A 13,940-nucleotide genomic window follows, 5' to 3' on the forward strand; every position below is an offset into this window, starting at 1 on the left:
CCGCAGCTTCACATACGTCTCTGCAGGTCCGCCCTCATCGTACCGCAGCTTCACATACGTCTCTGCAGGGCCGCTCTCATCGTACCGCAGCTTCACATACGTCTCTGCAGGTCCGCTCTCATCGTACCGCAGCTTCACATATGTCTCTGAAGGTCCGCTCTCATCGTACCGCAGCTTCACATACATCTCTGCAGGTCTGCTCTCATCGTACCGCAGCTTCACATACGTCTCTGCTGGTCCGCTCTCATCGTACCGCAGCTTCACATACGTCTCTGCTGGTCCGCTCTCATCGTACCGCTGGAGTTGGTTATGTGGACGACTTCAAGGACTTCTGGCAGCTCTTAAAGTTACTCCTTATCTCCAGGATAGAGTATAACACCGGTGGGGTTCATTGGGGTCCTTAGTTCCCTGCTCTCCTGTAGATAGGTGATAACCTTAAAGTTGCCCCAACCCCTTTAAGGACTGATGTTATGAGTGATGCACTACGTCCATCACTCCACATCATCCATAAATATATAATTTTATTAACCATTTCCTTGCCTATCACCTGCCCCCTGGAGGAGCTGACTTTGCACCCCGGGGGGCCGTGGTCTGCCCGCAGCGGGCTCAGTGTGAACGCTGATTATTTTAGAGGACATGTGATTTGTTGTGATCCGGAGTTTTGTGAATTGCTCTGTAAAGTAACTTTCCACCACAAGCTTCCCCTTTTTATGAGTGTTTGCTGCAGCACAGAAGGGGTTAAGGGGAGAAAGGACTCTGGTGCCGCGGTTCCTCTTTCCACAAGAGAGCAGCGTGATGGATACGGCCACGGAGCTGCGAGGCGCCAAGTAAACACAGCGCTGTTTCTGCGACACACGAGAAATGAATTCCAACACCGACTGCTTTAAAAATGTGTTCAATCAGAAGAGAAGACGCCGCCTCCTTATATCCGGCGCAGGGGGCGGAGACTGAGATGCCAAATGGCAGCAGCGCCCTGAGCCCGCTCTGCCCAGCGCCACAGTCGTAGATTCAGTGGCATCATTTATTAATGTTGGCGAAACCTCAGAAATATTTCTTCTTCTTGCACCCCTCTTGGCACTTTTCTAAAACTGGGAGGGACTTAGTGAGAGAGGCGTGGCCTCTCTGGCCCATTGATTTTGCTAGAGACTAATACTGTAAATTATAGTGCGGGGTTCTTCTGATCTGTTGACTATTTTGCTACATGGAGAGACTGCGGCGTTTGTACTGAGACCACCAAGAGTCTGTGCCTCATCTCAGCACTGAAACCATTAAGCATGCTATGCCTCTTAGTGACCCCGGCGCTCTGTGTGACGCGGCTCCTACGGATCCCTGCAGTAAAGCCGAACTGTTTGAATTGGTCTCCAGTTTTGCTCTTTTAAAGGGGAACTTCATGAAGGAAGATTACGTCACGCAGACGAGCTGAAAATCAACCTGCCCAAATGTGCTGTCAGGGAGAAGTCGGGACGCCGGTGTGAAGCGGAGACGGTCGGCCGGTCGCATCAGATTTGGCGTGTGAAAAATCTCATTTGTAAAGCCATAAACATTGGCAACTTGTTGGCAGATCCGGAGCACCGTGGGGGAGCCCCCCAACAAATGCACTGTGGGCGAAGGAGCGCCAGATTGTGGGGGAGGGGAACCGGGTGGAAGTACTATAAAATAATCCATATTGTGTGACCCGGACATTACTGGACCGATGTAAGGTCCCCCCCCCCATTATAGGGGTTCATATATTTACGGAGCCGATGTAAGGTCCCCCCCCATTATAGGGGTTCATATATTTACGGAGCCGATGTAAGGTCCCCCCCCCCCCATTATAGGGGTTCATGTATTTACGGAGCCGATGTAAGGTCCCCTCCCCATTATAGGGGTTCATATATTTACAGAGCCGATGTAAGGTCCCCCCCACCATTATAGGGGTTCATGTATTTACGGAGCCGATGTAAGGTCCCCCCCCCCCACCGTTAGAGGAGTTCAGTCCCGGATTGCTCCGCGGCCACGCAGCGTTCCACAAGCCTCTCCCGTGATCGCGGGGGTCACCGCTGGCTGCATCTTCCCGTCCCGATCGCAGAGGAAGCATCTTTTACTTCCAGAACAGTCAGGAAATCTGCTGGTTGAACCTCTTACAGCCGAGCGTCCGCGGTGATCTGTATTTGTGGAGATTTCTGCGAATCTCCCCCGTAGAACGCGGCGAGGCGAAGCCTTGGATTTCAATTGATTTGCTCAGACGACCGTGTTTCTGCCGCGCAGAATCTGCCTACCTGCCCTCGTTGTCTGTTTGGGGCGGCTCCACGCGGGCGAGAAAATCGTGCGATAGTCCGTAAAAAAGCGGAATATAAAACCAACGACTTACAGCGGCGTCCGTCCCACCGGCGCAGCTGAGGGGTGATAAGGCGCGGCCTCCTCTATCCGTCTGCGATGTATTATTATGGAGGCGGCTTTTTATCGTATCGCAATGCTACAAACACGAGTGGCGATATTTAACATTAGGAAGACCCATCAACTTATGCAATAAAAAAACTGCGCAAATCTGTTGTGCAATTTCATCACGGGCGGCAGCGCTGCGAGATTATCCTCCAAAGAAAGCATCGCTAGCGCTCACAAACCGCAGTGAATACAAATTCTATTTTGTTGCGATTTTCTCGTCCTCCAACTACTGCCGCGTCCCCCACTGCCTGCTGCGTCCACCACCGCCTGCTGCGTCCCCCACTGCCTGCTGCGTCCCCCAATGTCTGCTGCACCCCCCCACCTGCTGCGTCCCCCACCGTCTGTTGCGTCTCCCTCACCGCCTGCTGCGTCCGCCACCGCCTGCTGCGTCCCCCACCGCCTGCTGCGTCCCCCAATGCCTGCTGCACCCCCCCACCTGCTGCGTCCCCCACCGTCTGTTGCGTCTCCCTCACCGCCTGCTGCGTCCGCCACCGCCTGCTGCGTCCCCCACCGCCTGCTGCGTCCCCCAATGTCTGCTGCACCCCCCCACCTGCTGCGTCCCCCACCACCTGCTGCGTCCACCACCGCCTGCTGCGTCTCCCACTGCCTGCTGCACCCCCCATGTCTGCTGCACCCCCCCACCTGCTGCGTCCCCCACCATCTTCTGCACCCCCCACCGCCTGCTGCGTCCCCCACCATCTTCTGCACCCCCCACCGCCTGCTGCGTCCCCCCACTGCCTGCTGCATCCCCCCACCTGCTGCGTTCACCCATGTCTGCTGCACCCCCCACCTGCTGCGTCCCCCACCATCTGCTGTACCCCCCACCCACCGTCTGCTGCGCCCCCCCAATGCTGGCTGCGCCCGCCCCAATGCCGGCTGCGCCCCCACCACCTGCTGCGCCTCCCCACCTGCTGCCTTCACCACTGCCTGCTGCGTCCCCCACAGTCTGCTGCGTCCCCCACAGTCTGCTGTGTCCCCCACCATCTTCTGCACCCCCCACCGCCTGCTGCATCCCCACCGCCTGCTGCGTCCCCCCATGTCTGCTGCACCCCCCCACCTGCTGCGTTCCCCCACCGCCTGCTGCGTCCCCCACTGCCTGCTGCACCCCCATGTCTGCTGCACCCCCCCACCTGCTGCGTCCCCCCACTGCCTGCTGCATCCCCCCATGTCTGCTGCACCCCCCCACCTGCTGCGTCCCCCACCGTCTGCTGCGTCTCCCCCACCGCATGCTGCGTCCCCCACCATCTGCTGTACCCCCCACCCACTGTCTGCTGCGCCCCCCCAATGCTGGCTGCGCCCACCCCAATGCCGGCTGCGCCCCCACCACCTGTTGCGCCTCCCCACCTGCTGCCTTCACCACCACCTGCTGCGCCCCCCACCACCTGCTGCGTCCCCCACAGTCTGCTGTGTCCCCCACCATCTTCTGCACCCCCCACCACCTGCTGCACCCCCCACCTGCTGCGTCCCCCACCATCTGCTGTACCCCCCACCCACCGTCTGCTGCGCCCCCCCAATGCTGGCTGCGCCCGCCCCAATGCCGGCTGCGCCCCCACCACCTGCTGCAAGACTGAGACAGAAGCAGAAGCGTCCGAATGTGGAAAGCACAACAAGTACAACACATCTGGGAAGACCCCTAAAGTGCGGACGTCCCGCGGGGCCAATATGGTGACAGTTCTCATTCATCATGAAGACCCCCTCTTGTATTAGGAGGAACCCCACTGATAAGCCAGTTACAGGGTCCGCCAGGACACGTCCGGCTCAGTAATAGCGGCACCTCGCAGGGGTCCTAATAAGGCAGATGTGACTGTGCAACGTGGGAGAAGCAAAGTGCAAACCCTTAGGCCAGCTTCACCCCAGGATATCACCGATCATCCATGTAAACTATCTGCGCACCCCGTCATCCCGCTGGGGGTCCCCATAGTCAGAGGGGGTCTAGCACTGGGCAGCTTTGTTCCAACATACAATCTGTATTTTCCTGAAGCCGCCACTAGGAGGAGCTCTCTGCACCCATTGAGTTCAATTGTAGTAGTATAAATCCATGTGCAGAGAGCTCCCCCTAGTGGCGGCTGCAGGCAGACAGAGCTTTTTGCTCGTTCACCTAAGGATTCTGTGTGCGGATTTGGACATGGATTCCGTGTTGACGTCACTGTCAGCCGAATCTATGTTGGAACATCTGCACACGGATGGAGCCCACGGGATCTGCGGGGCTGCAAATAAAAACCTGCCAGAAATCCACTGGAATCCGAGTCAGATCCCTTCATTCTCAGGAGTTCATGTCTGTGTGCGGAAGTGGAGGAGCCAGAGGCCCGGCCTCACCGGCTGCTGCACCATCTGCCCTCCCTACGGACTTCTGCAGGGTGTCCCGGCCTGACAAGTCTCCAGACCCGGAGCACCACATGAGCGCACACTGCAGGAGTCCGTGTGTTAAGCAGATGGTGCAGAAGTAAGTGAGGACGGGCCTTAATGTGTATCCATGTAGTGTAATAGAATGTATATAGTGTAATGTGATAGAATATAAAGCACTGAGGCCGTCAGAGTGGTAATCATATTGTAGAATCCACATTAAAGGGGCTTCTGGTTGTAAAGTATTGATCTCTCCTCAGGATAAGTAGATAGTAGATTGGGGGGTCTGCTGCCTGGAATCGCTGCCGATCAGCAGGAAGCAGACAGCTCTGTTCCCACTGCAGTGGCCAAGCTTGGTATTGCAGGCACAGTTACAATTCCGTTCACTGCCTGCAGTCCGGGCCGCTGCGACAGCGCTGCGGTTAGACGGAACGATTAGCCTTCAATAAAATCACTCAAATGAGCGAAAGTGAGAATCGTTTGGCGTAAACGCAGCGAATGACTAAGCGACGACCGACAATATGCGTGCTTATCGCTTGTTTTCAGTTTCAGGCGGCATAATAATAATGGCGGCCGCTCACTTGGCGTTACGTGTAAACAGCGCTGGGTCCGTGGTACACAGAACGTGAAGCGCTGAGCGCGAAGTGATTGGTTCTCAGCGATCATCTGATGGTCTAATCAGGCTGAACGTCCGCCAGTAACTTAGCGGCGACGTCATTCGCTCGTGCGCTTGTTAACGAGAATCGGCTCGTCTAGGAGGGCCAAAAATCGGAGAGCGGTCGCTTCCTGCAGCGGTCAGTAAGTAAGCGCCCCGGCCAGCGGACAGCGGAAGGACCGCGCCAATCTACTATCGATAACAAATCCTGAGCAGAGAGCAACAGTCTGTAATCACCGAGGAACATCTAATAAGACACGAGGCAACGAGGGACCCCCAGGATTACACCGAGACCCCCGTTATCACATATTACACATTCCCGGGCGGCCTCCATTATCACACAGCAGGGAGGCCAGTCCAGAGAGGAGGAGCCTGCAGCAGCCAATCACATCACAGCTCTTATTTCTTGCCAGACAAAGCAGCCTTCTGATTGGTTGCCGTAGACACTTGTCTAGCTTTCCTATAGCAACCAATCAGAGCTCTGCTTTTGGGTGGGCGGTTGCTATGGACACGGAGTCCCTTTTATATGAGGTCTGATGTATCCCCCCAGACAATATGGTGCCTGTATATGAGATCCCCCAGTGTTCCTATTCACCTACAGCAAGCAGAGGTCTTGTACAGAGTATCTTCTCATCTACACAGTAATGGTCTACAGACCGCTCCGTCCGGCGGCCGTCCCCTCGGCGTTCTCTCATTTGTGCGGCTCTAGCGCCATATTTTGCGCTGACATGCGCTTCCCAGCGGGCGTTCATCAGGACCCCCTTCGTGTAAATCTCCTTCGCCTCTTGCGGTTTCACAGCAGTTAAAGTTTTATTTCCTTCTGATTTTAACTTCCTTAAAAATTCGGCTGATCTTGTAACCTCCGTGGTGCCGGCGAGAAGGGGGGGCTGCAGAGCGCGCAAATCACGGATCTGTCACATACACTGGGGGAAGGATAGGTCTGCAGTCTTATCAAAGTCATAACGTCTGTAGAGGTCAGTGGTGTAATAGTCTGCAGCTTATATCACTATCAGGAGGTAGAGGGGACAGAGCGATGTTCTGCAGACCTCTGGAGGTCAGTGGTGTAATAGTCTGCAGGATATATCACTATGTATCAGGAGGTAGAGAGGACAGAGCGATGTTCTGCAGATCTCTGGGGGTCAGTGGTGTAATAGTCTGCAGGATATATCACTATCAGGAGGTAGAGAGGACAGAGCGATGTTCTGCAGATCTCTAGAGGTCAGTGGTGTAATAGTCTGCAGGATATATCACTATGTGTCAGGAGGTAGAGAGGACAGAGCGATGTTCTGCAGATATCTGGGGGTCAGTGGTGTAATAGTCTGCAGCATATATCACTATGTATCAGGAGGTAGAGAGGACAGAGCGATGTTCTGCAGATCTCTAGGGGTCATAGCTGTAATACTCTGCAGGATATATCACTATCAGGAGGTAGAGAGGACAGAGCGATGTTCTGCAGATCTCTAGAGGTCAGTGGTGTAATAGTCTGCAGGATATATCACTATCAGGAGGTAGAGAGGACAGAGCGATGTTCTGCAGACCTCTAGAGGTCAGTGGTGTAATAGTCTGCAGGATATATCACTATCAGGAGGTAGAGAGGACAGAGCGATGTTCTGCAGATCTCTAGAGGTCAGTGGTGTAATAGTCTGCAGCATATATCACTATCAGGAGGTAGAGGGGACAGAGCGATGTTCTGCAGATCTCTAGAGGTCAGTGGTGTAATAATCTGCAGGATATATCACTATCAGGAGGTAGAGAGGACAGAGCGATGTTCTGCAGATCTCTAGAGGTCAGTGGTGGAATAATCTGCAGGATATATCACTATCAGGAGGTAGAGAGGACAGAGCGATGTTCTGCAGATCTCTAGAGGTCAGTGGTGTAATAGTCTGCAGGATGTATCACTATCAGGAGGTAGAGAGGACAGAGCGATGTTCTGCAGATCTCTAGAGGTCAGTGGTGTAATAGTCTGCAGGATATATCACTATGTATCAGGAGGTAGAGAGGACAGAGCGATGTTCTGCAGATCTCTGGGGGTCAGTAGTGTAACAGTCTGCAGGATATATCACTATCAGGAGGTAGAGAAGACAGAGCGATGTTCTGCAGATCTCTAGAGGTCAGTGGTGTAATAGTCTGCAGGATATATCACTATGTATCAGGAGGTAGAGAGGACAGAGCAATGTTCTGCAGATCTCTAGAGGTCATGGTGTAATAGTCTGCAGGATATATCCCTATATATCAAGAGGTAGAGGGGACAGACAACCTGGAGGTAGCCGACGACCTGGAGCTATCATGGGGGGCCGTGGAAAGCTCCCCTGGTCATGTGATCTGCACTATCCAATGGATAAGGTCGATTGCATTAAAGTGTAAAAAAGTTTTAAAAAGTTGCAGATTGAGCCTCGTAGATCGGATCCCCGGGGCCGCTCAGCAGACTCCCCTCCATCCTCCGTGACGTCCCACGGTGATCTCGTCCGCCGGGGCCTGACGCTGGTCTTCTGCTCATGTGCGCCAGGAGTCATTACGTCAGCTGCATGCGCAGAAGGTCGGGAGCCGCGGCAACTCTCCTGGCAGCTGCAGGTAACTGTGAGGCGGGGGTGTCAGCGAGGACCACAGTGAGGACCCCACCCCCGCATCAGCCTGACGAAGGAGGCGAGATCCCCGAGAGCTGCGGGAACATCATGCATGTTTGTAGCCATTAAGAGTTCCCCAATATCTACGGGGCGTCTTGGTTTTTCTCGCTGGCATCAGCCACTCTTCGCTCTGCTGGCGACTCCGGACCAAAGCTGTTTTTCGTTTTACCCAGAGGGGCCTAAATGCCTTAAAGCAGAATGTCTGTTCTGAAAGCCCCCGGCTGCTCCTTCCAGTTTGGCCCCCGTTATGCATACGGACATAAGATTAGGGCCACAATGGGGATGTCTCTGAGCACAGAACAAACAGGGGGATCCATTTTGGGGTGTAAATCCTCATTTTCATGTAAACTATAGAAAACAAATATGTCTTTAAAATGACATATGTGCAAAAATCTGAAATTTTATTTTTTCTCCTCTAAATTGCATTAACTCCTGAAAACAAACAGTGGGGTCAAAATCCTCCGGACCCCTCAGTGATACATTAAGGGGTGCAGTCGACTACCAATACTAATACAGAGCGCATCAGGTAGTCAGAGAAGCCGCGGCGCCACCAGTTTATCCGAGCTGGAGGGCTTTAACTAAGACGTTACGGATGCTGTCGCCCTCTTGTGGTGAAGAGTAATCATTACATGTTCTTTGCCAAACTTGCAGATGTGACATCTGTGCCACCAGTGAGCAGAATGACAATGTCCCGGCTGGTCCCGGTGCTGTCAGAATAGGGGAGCACAGGCCTGGTGGCGGCCCGGAGTGCTGCCAGCATTGTAAATCCATACATCAGGCCGCTGCGCTCTCTGGGGTTCATCTTGTCTCTCCTGTAAAAGTGTCAGTTTGGGAATATTCTCCAGAGCTTTAATGTAAATATATGGACTCTGGTGAGAATGTCGTCTGCAGCGTCTGATATCTGCTGCATGAAGACTGAAGCAGCCGGGCCGAGGAGCTTACAATCTGACGTGTTCCTGGACAGATAGGAGGGAATGTGTTATATGCTGCTAATAGGCTGGACATCGACTTATAGGGAAGATCCCCCCATAGGGGGCGCTACAGGGGCATTGATCCATGTCCTATTTGCATACCTGTTACCCATGGAGCATTGCCTGGCTGATAACATTCCCTACATCAGCTCTCCATAAGATGAAACACAGAGACAACACAGACGATGCGGACACAAGTATCGGGACGCACATAGAAGGCCAGGAAATCCGATTGTATTCCCATTTTTATCCGGTGTCGTGCGGCTCTTAATGACTGCGGTCGCCCTCCTTCCGAACCGCTCTGCCCCTCCGTGGCCGAGATCCACCAAAATCCCATCATTCCCGCATCACTACCTGAAGCTCTCCTCCAGTAATGAGGAGCAATCAGGAAGTAGAGGGGACAGAGCGATGTTCTGCAGATCTCTAGAGGTCAGTGGTGTAATAGTCTGCAGGATATATCACTATCAGGACGTAGAGAGGACAGAGCGATGTTCTGCAGATCTCTAGAGGTCAGTGGTGTAATAGTCTGCAGGATGTATCACTATGTATCAGGAGGTAGAGAGGACAGAGCAATGTTCTGCAGATCTCTGGGGGTCAGTGGTGTAATAATCTGCAGGATATATCACTATCTATCAGGAGGTAGAGGGGACAGAGCAATGCTCTGCAGATCTCTGGAGGTCAGTGGTGTAATAGTCTGCAGGATATATCACTATGTATCAGGAGGAAGAGGGGACAGAGTGATGTTCTGCAGATCTCTAGAGGTCAGTGGTGTAATAGTCTGCAGGATATATCACTATCAGGAGGTAGAGGGGACAGAGCGATGTTCTGCAGAACTCTAGAGGTCAGTGGTGTAATAGTCTGCAGTATATATCACTATCGAGTTAGAGGGGACAGAGCGATGTTCTGCAGATCTCTGGGGGTCAGTGGTGTAACAGTCTGCAGGATATATCACTATGTATCAGGTGGTAGAGGGACAGAGCGATGCTCTGCAGATGTCAGCTGTTGTGGCGCCAGAGTGCCAAAATCTATGCGGGGGAGGTGGGGGGGGACAATTTTAGATAAAAAATCGCTCCGACAACCCCTTCATATCTACAGCAAAAAGATAAAAATCTGAGTCTAGTCTTAGCCGCCATCTTCCTCTCCAGGACCCGATGTGATCATTGTGCAAGGGGCTCCAGCGTTGTCCCCCGAGGGCCACATCATCCTAAACAGCGACCCAAGGACCCGAGGCGGTCCTCAATAATAGCTGCAGGTTATCACCTCCCCAGACTGAGGGGCTGAGTGGAAAAGTCCAGTTTAGGCTCAAATGAACCCAGTGCCGAATATCAGCGCCCCTCCTGTGTGGTGAGGAGGGGGCACTATTATTTAATAAGGGCACAAGCAGGGGTCACTAAGGGGCACCAATACTGAGTGTAGGGGTACGGTCACCATTACTGATTTCATGAGTCAGTGTGGGCACGATTGCCAACTGAGGGAATTAGGTTGGTACCATTAGTAGGGACAATAAGTGACCATCATTACTGGGTGCGGCCACACAGGGGGCATTATTACCTTCAAAGGGGCACGATAATAGGTGGTATTACTACATGGCAGCACTCAGAGAAGCACTGATACTGTGTGGGATGCAGCAGATGCCCATTGTGTTGTTGGGTGCACTATTAGCCTCTGGGCACCAGTAGCTTCTGTCTGTGTGGTGCTATTTTTTTCAGGGGTGCAGCTATGGTTATGTCAACATTATATCTGAGGTTCGGTCCTTGGGGGCACCGTGCCACACAGCAGCTATTGTAATAGGCACAGAATTGCCAATAGCAGCTGGGAGAAGTCGTCATGGCAGTCTGGACCACATGGAAGGATGAGAAAAGTGAACAACTCCAATCAGAGGATGTTACCTGTGATCACTGGGTATTACTTACATGGTCTGTGTAAAGCTGGCATCTACTGCTGTTGGGTCACTCTATGGCGGTCATATTGGTGTTTTGTACAGTAGTATTATTCAGTCACTATGTGATGGTAATATTGGGCATGGTGTGGCGGTATTATCTGGGTTTTGTATAATGGTACCAATGCGATGGCTGTGATTGGTTCATCCAGCGCTGCATTGATTGGCTGAGCAGAGGTTAAAGAACCAATCAGAGCCATCGCTTTCTGGAGGCGGGATCTATGAATCCCGCGACCAGGAAGTGATCTTCTGTGGGCGAACGAGGACTGCAGGACGCCCGGCGGAGCTCCGGAGAGCGGCAGGAGGACCCGGGCCGAGCCTGTGAGGTGAGTCTTCCCTTTTTTTCCTGCGAATGCAGCTATCGTGTACGTTTATTGCGGGCCGCAGCCATTCACGATTTTTCCCAAGAAAACGCATTGCTGTCGCTATAAAATCGTGGGTACAAAGCAGCGACATCGCTGGCGTCCGCGTGAAAGAGGCCCGAGGCCAGTATAGGCTGCGTCACTAATGGGTTAATGTACCCCATTATGAGCACATAGAGGGGTCTCCCTCTCTGGAGGGCTCACTACGTCCGGGCAGCACGCAATACTTCATGTCACCTCTAGTGGCGCTGCAGGAGGATGAGGCCCGTTCTGCTGGATTGTTGGGGGTTTCAGCACGGTGACGATCTGTTTGCGGACCCCCAACAACAATGGACTGACGAGCCTTTAATCATGAATCCGGTTAGTAACGATCAGAGGGGGGCTGGCGGCCCGGCGGTCCGATACGTAAAATAGGTCTCCGCAGAAGGTCAGCGGGTCTGATGAGCGGAGGCCTCTGGGAATGTCCTTCTGCTCTCGGTGGGGGGTCTTCGGGCTGAGGGGGGCCTGAAGATCTGGAAGTTGACACTTCATGTAACGGGGTAACCCGTGAGTCACCGGCGCTGGAAAACCACTTTGTATCTAAATCTGCGAGACGCGAGCGCGTCGCCCCCGGCCAACCAGCTACAAAATATTTACTTCTCGTAATATAAATATCCCGGCGGTCGGCGCGGGGGTCCGGCTGTGCGTGTCTGCGAGGCGGGGGATTTATGACATCCACACAAAACTGCGCTGTCATGATTAACGGGCCGGGATGATGCGTCCAACCTGGAGGCCGCGCCGTCAGCCAACGACCGCAGCTTACACCCCGGGGTGGGCTGCTGGGGACCCTAATACACTGATCGCTCGATAACTAGGATGGGGAGCGGTGGGGGGGGGGCAGAGTGGGGGGGTAGTGGGGGGGGGCAGAGGGGAGGGGGGGCACAGTGGGGGGGGCAAAGTGGGGGGGTAGTGGGGGGGGGGGGGGGGTTATTGGGTACATGTGTGAAAAATGAATAATGTGACCAAGATCTGCTCTTCCTAAACCGTAAGTAGGCGGCCGGCGCTCCTGCGGGTGTCAGCGGTGACAGGGCAGCTGTAGAAGGTGCCTGTAAGGGGCTACAAGGTGCCGTTTTACTTTAACCCCTTAGTGACACGGCCTGTTTTTGTCTTAAGACATGTCACATTAGGGGGATTTTCTTCTCCACACTTCCGTCGCCGCGGCCGGATGAGGGCTTGTCTGTTCGTGGTGAGCTGTAGTTTTTATTGGGGCCATTTTGGGGTATTTTATGACATTTTTGATCACTTTTATTGTGTTTTTTTTTAACTCCCTAACGACCGCCCATATGTCTGTTGATGGCAGCCATTTTTATTCTGCAGCGCCCTCAAAAGTTATTATTAGTCTGGCGAGGGTCTCCGCTGTCTGATAATACCGGGAACCAAAGAGACCTATTTAACCCTTTAGACGCTGCGGTCAATGCAACTGCAGCATCTAAAAGGCAGACAAAGGAAGGAGGCTCCTCCTGTCACCCATCGGACCCCCATGGTGTGAACGCGGGGTGCCAATGGGCTCCTATGGCACCCGGAGGCTTGACTATAGCCTGCGGGTCTCCCAGCTGTGGTGACCTATGATCTCTGGCCGACCTCACAGGCCTACTACTGCACTACTATACTGAAGAAAGAAGATGCTGAGAGTCAGGTCCCCCAGGGGGACAAAAACAGCAAGTATAAAAAATAGTAAATCCGTTAGATCCCCACTTTTCCTCCTTTACTATGTATTTTAAAAATCTCATCTGTAGCATCGCTGCGATCGTAATGACCCAGAGAAAGGTCAGCAGATTACTGAAGCCGCACAGAAACACGAATTACAAAGAGCGCGGCGAGAGCGGGTGATTATGTCTATCTCACCTTACAAGAAACAGAATAGAAAGTGATCAAAGCGTGGCACGGGGCCACAAGAGGCGCCACTAAAAAGTACAACTCATCCCGCAAGAGAAAAACCTCACAGCGAAAAATATGTCCGGGCGCTTCGAATGCCGCGATAAACCAAAAATATACTTTTTTTAATATGAAAAACTTGCGAACCCCCCCCCCTTTATAAATGTGATATCGGTGAGATCGTACCGCCCCGCAGGATGGAGGTGACACTTATGTAGACCGCGCAGCGAACGGCGGTGACAATAAAAAATATACCAGAATCGCAGATTTTGTTAACGTCGCCTCTAGAAAAAAAATGGAATAAAAAGCAATTAAAATGTCATGTGTTCCCAAAAATTAGATAAATCAAGACGAGACCCACAAAAAAACAACAACCCCCCCCCCCCCCCCGGGCTCCGAGGATGGAAAAAAAACGCTGCGCCGACAGGAAAGCAAATCTTCTTCACTTTTTTTTATGTTCAAAAATATCAAAACATTAAAAACAGCGAATAAAGTTGGTGCCGCGGGAATCGTGCCGACCGGAGGATGATGTCATCGCGGCTCGTTTTCTGCACTGAACGCCGTAAAAATGAAAACCAAGGAACAAATGGCAGAATTTATTTGTTTACCTCCTTAAAAAAGGAATAAAAAAGTTCTACAACCCAAAATATAAGAATGACGTCATCAGCGGACACAACGTGTCCCTCTGAGCGGCCGCCGCCGGACACA

The sequence above is a fragment of the Eleutherodactylus coqui genome, chromosome 11, assembly GCF_035609145.1.
Source record: "Eleutherodactylus coqui strain aEleCoq1 chromosome 11, aEleCoq1.hap1, whole genome shotgun sequence".
Taxonomy (NCBI): Eukaryota; Metazoa; Chordata; class Amphibia; order Anura; family Eleutherodactylidae; genus Eleutherodactylus; species Eleutherodactylus coqui.